Source organism: Dendronephthya gigantea, unplaced genomic scaffold (assembly GCF_004324835.1).
Source record: "Dendronephthya gigantea isolate DGI-Jeju-01 unplaced genomic scaffold, DenGig_1.0 000672F, whole genome shotgun sequence".
Taxonomy (NCBI): domain Eukaryota; kingdom Metazoa; phylum Cnidaria; class Anthozoa; order Malacalcyonacea; family Nephtheidae; genus Dendronephthya; species Dendronephthya gigantea.
This window is the reverse complement of record NW_021163682.1, coordinates 7173-12370: the sequence shown is the minus strand read 5'-3', so window position 1 is coordinate 12370 and position 5198 is coordinate 7173. Positions and strand designations below refer to the sequence as shown.

Genomic DNA, 5198 nt, shown 5'->3' with positions numbered 1-5198 from the left:
TGGGCTATAGACACATTGATGATTGATCTGGTTACACCTGAGTTTTGGCACAACTACATGGATTCAAATCAGTGTAAAATATTATGGATAAACAAGTATTAATAGAAATATGTTGTAGTTAAACAAATTAAATGTTAGTAAATATATCATTTCTGTTTTCCGATCTGTCATAGCCGTCGAACTACGAAGCTATATTTTTTACTTGACGTTCAGAGTTCAAACATCAAAATTGCGAAAGCCTTTTTAAAACTCTACCTGAGTGCAAATCGCCAAAAATTTCCTCTTTAACGAGTAAATTGCGGTAGGAACAAGCAGAGCAAATAGCTGCTTCTTTGTTGCAGTTGAAAAGAACCAGCAAAAAAGGAAAAAAATACATGTTTTTGTTCAAAAACAAAAAATTTCGTAAAAACCAAATCCTGTTTTTATCGAAAACCAGGAGGGTGCTAGCATTTTTTCATGCTTTGGATCGCGGTTGGTCAGTGGTAACTACCATTGCAAATAAGAACCAGTGGCGTCAATCTGGCGTCAGCAAAGGCCAAAATCCGCCATGTTTTTTGCTTCACTTTTTGTATTTCAAAACATTAGGAGCCGGTCCTCCAGGAATTATATTATAGCTCAGTGTGGCCGCCGTTGCACGTCACAGGTCGAAATCCCTCCCCCTTTTCGTTGCATGATTTCTCATACCTTAAACTAACAATCGAAATTAAATAAAGTCTAGAAAGCTTCAACCTTACCTGGTCTTTAGTAAGAAAACACTTTCTAGGCAGGAAATGAATTTTAGGGATTATTTTATTTCTGTTGAAAGTTGAACTTTTTTCGGCGCGTTTAAACTTACGCAATATTTACGATACGGGACTGTTACCTCGAAAGTTTCCCCCCTAAATGGACGTAAATCACTACCAACTTTATGTGACATAAATTTCAAGCTTGGAAATTGATGCTGTCGGACGGAAAAGGTCTTGCTGTGGTTATTTTTGGCGAAAAATTAAAAACCATACTAAATTTGACTCGACCCAATCCTTTTTTAGAGATCCAGAGTGTAAACAAAGCGAAATATTTACGATAATATTTTAAAATTGCAGTGAAAAATAGCTGTTTTTCGACATGGTTATGAAAAAAAAACATGCCCATTTTTTGTGTAATTTCATGCTGTGAAAGTAAGCAAAAATCAGTGAAAAAGAAACGAAAAAACCCAGGCAGCAATGAAAAAAAGGTTGCATTTCACAGGTAAAGTTTGCAATTAAAAATAAATACAGACTTTTAATGACAAAATTTAGGCACAAATATCTGTGCACTTTAGCAATTGTATGAATACAGAAATCATTTGCTTTAACTATACAGTCTATACTAGCCATTAGTTTTCAACTTTTGTAAATTAAATTAATTATTATGCTAACCTGTAGCATAAAGTAAACATGATAAACAATGCATTTATAGGTATGCCATTCACATATTACCAATTAATTAAATATACATATATTTTGATTCCCCTTTGAGCAATCCAAAATTGCTTGAAAAAATGGGAAAAGGTAATATGCGAAGTGAACAACTTTGCCAAAGTGGAAAGCAACACATTATACATGCATCTGCAGCAACCACTTTTCACAATCAGATTACATCATTCCCCCATCTGGAAATGGAACCAGCAGATTAAAACCAACAGGTGTGCCAACTATATTCAATTCAACAAGTAACCCTCTCTACGGCATCCCTAAAAAGATAAGAAAAAAGGTAGTGTCACCTTGTAACCTGGCAGCTTTGAGAACTGTATCACATCTTGATGTTGTTAACCATGATCATACTAACTGCAAACATGCTAACACAATAGAGGATTTAGAAGAAGATAGAAAATCTAAGTAGGATAAACTAAAAAGAAAAATAAAAGGTTTGCAACAACAATTAAGAAGAACGGATGGCAAAAAGCAGACCATGGGAGATATCATAGAAGATTTGAAACAACAACTACTTCTCTCTCACGAGGATGCTGAATTACTTTCAGCCAAATTTAATGGGGTACAACTCGCAATTTTTAGAGATGCAAAGAATAACACTAACTGTGATCCTCGCGGACGGAGATATTCAGATGTTGTAAAAGAATTTGCAATAACGCTACGTCATTACTCCCAAAAGGCATATGAATATGTAAGATCAATTGTTCCATTACCTCAGCCATCTCTTATTAGAAAGTAGTCCAGTGTTGTTGAGTGTAATCCAGGATTCTTTAAAGAGTCATTTGAATCCCTAAAAAAGGAAGCATTGGTTAGTCAAGAAAAGAGAGACTGTTGTCTGATAATTGATGCAATGTCAATTAGAAAGCAAACTTTATGGGACTCAAAAAATGATAAATATGTGGGGTTCATAGACTATGGACATATACCTACTGAGAAGCCAGACCAATTTGCATCAGAAGCTCTAGTATTTGTTTTGGTAGGAGCTAGAAGTCACTGGAAATGTCCTATAGGTCATTTTCTAACTGACAAGATGACTGGGAAAATGCAGGCCAAGTTAGTCCAGGAAGCATTGATAATGGCGGCTCAAGCTGGATTACGTGTTTATTCTGTAACAGCAGATGGTACTGCTGTTAACTTCACCATGTTCCGTGAACTTGGATGCGTATTTACAACATCGTATGAGACCATGATCACCAGTTTTAAACACCCATCTGAGAACTATGTTGTGTATGCCATACTGGATCCATGCCACATGCTTAAATTGGCTAGAAATGCCTTAGCCCACCTTGGCTCTATTGTTGATTCTGAAAACAATATGATTACATGGAATCTATTTTCATCACTCATTAAAATCAAAGAAAAGGAAGGTTTCACATTAGCAAACAAGTTTTCATCAAGACATCTACTGTTGAGAAGCATAAAATGAACGTCCAACTAGCAGCCCAAACTCTCAGCTCGTCTGTGGCTGACGCAATAGAATTTTTGGATAAAGCAATGAAACTTGGAGAATTCCAAAACTCATCTGGGACTGTTAAATTTGTAAGACTAGTGGACAGATTATTTGACATTGTAAACTCTCGAACCCCAGTTGCAGTTGGATTTAAACAACCATTGCGTGCTCAATCAAGAGATACATGGGAAGAAATCTTAAAGCATTCCTCAGAATATTTGCTCGGCTTGAGAACATGTGACAGTACCAATGGGCTTTTGTCAAAACATCAAAGAAAGACATTTATCATTGGCTTTGTCACCACAATTAAATAAACAAGTAATATGACAACAGAAATGTTTAGTGGTGGAAATCCTTTCAAATACTTCCTTACATACAAGTATTCACAAGATCACATAGAACTCCTTTTTTCATGCATAAGAGCTCATGGTGGATGGAATAACAATCCGAATTCTATGCAACTGAAGTATGAAATGAGGAAAATGCTGTTGAGGAACACTATAACTGCCTCAAAAAGTGCCAATTGTCAGACATTTTCAGACTCCTCAACAACAATCATTCCATTCTTTCACACACGAAAACACAAATCACCTTTAAAAGAAACACCAACAGAAAACCCAGCGCAACTTGAATGGAGTCCTGAGGAAGATCTACTTTGCAGTCACTTGGATTTACCAAGTACATCTGAGTTTCTCTCCAACGTCCTTTTTTACATTGGTGGTTACATCGTGCGCAAACTGCTTCCGAAACTATCGTGTGAATCATGCAAGAGATGCCTACTTTCCCACTTCAACCCTGCAACGCCTGACCATGATTACTGCGCAATGCCACATAATGAAGTTGCATCTGCATCAGCATTCACATTATTTGTGAACAACGGTGGTCTGCAAATATCATCAGAGTCTGTTTACAGAGTAATAAAATTTTCAGAAAAAATTTTCAAAGTATACGTCTGCAAAGATGGCTTCCAGATTTCGAGAGAAGGCAAGCTAAACCAAAAACTGGTTCTGAAAGTTTGCAACCATTTTTTAATGGATTCAAGCCGTCAAATCTTTCAAGACCACGAACAGGCATCCGAAGACATTTTATTAGAAGAAAATCACCGGTCATCCTTTGTCAAGTTAACGGCAGAAAGGTATTTTACCTTGAGACTTTTCACGTACGTAAAGCGATACAACAATGCGGTGGTTAATGGAAATCCGAGCGTCAGGCACCAGTTAACGAAGATGATTCTTTTTAGAAATCAATAAAGTTTACAATATAATATTGTTTAAATATCAGTTGCTAAGTCATAAGAATTTGTTAAAAAAAATGCAATTAAATACCTGTTTGTTAATAAACACGATTGTCGGTATATCGTTAACAAAATTATTACAATTCCAAAGCAACCATATTTCTTGAACAATTTTCTCTTCTTATCGCCTTTGCCTTTATCAAGCCATCAACACAGAATCTAAACGGCTTTCCCTATCTTGGTTTTTGACTTCAGTTTTGCTTCAAATATTAAAGGATAAATTAGATTCCAAACTGGTAAATTTTAACAGAAAAATAACTTTCAAAACCGCCATAAACAACCACTGTTCGAACATCATTCCCCACGCTTCGACCTTCGTCCGCGCGCAAGCATTGCACTCGAGGCTTGGCGAGACTCCTCAATTTGGCTTCAGCCAATCGCAGAATTTTAGAGACTTTATCACTGGAGTTATCGTTCCAGTTGTATTGAGTTCACTGCTTTCTTATCAGGAGCCGGTCCTCCAGGAATTATTATATAGCTCAGTGGTAATATCGAAGAACTTTCCCGCCAAATTTTTTGTTATGATTTTCGTTAAATGCTCGCAAGCTCTCGTAGTATTCCGAACAGTTGGCGATGATCCGATGATGACGTAGTTTCCTGGCTACTTGCGGAACACATATCGTGAAAATAAGGGGAATATTTTTACAGCAAAATTACATGTACAAAGAAACATTTCCGTTGTTTTGACTTATACGACCTTTGAAGGATTACTACTGTAAAAATTTCGCTCAATTGTTCTAATAATTGTAGTTCATTAATGTATTTTAAAAGGCATTGAAACAAAGCAAATTCTGATGTTTCATCCCTTTATTATTTTCCTCTCTCTCCCTATAATTGTTGCGCCCGCGGTCCAACACATCAGTGCTTAAGGCTCCACGCTGAAGTACTTCATGTACGTTTATAACAAAGTTGCCTTCATTTTTTCTTATGCAATTCTTGTAGACTGTTGTCAAATTTACCTTGGAATTTACTTTTTAAATTCAACTGAAAGTTATTTTTCTCG

At 36.3% G+C, this 5198-nt stretch overlaps 1 long non-coding RNA gene across 1 annotated transcript; it reads right to left on the bottom strand.

The window, feature by feature from the left end:
* Positions 1–1555: 1555 nt before the first annotated feature.
* LOC114544166 lies at positions 1556–4495 on the bottom strand. The gene is made up of 3 exons (XR_003690311.1): positions 4227–4495; positions 2165–2241; positions 1556–1711 (listed from the first exon to the last, which is right to left on the bottom strand). It is a non-coding gene; the product is annotated as an uncharacterized LOC114544166 (long non-coding RNA).
* Between the last annotated feature and the right edge of the window lie 703 nt (positions 4496–5198).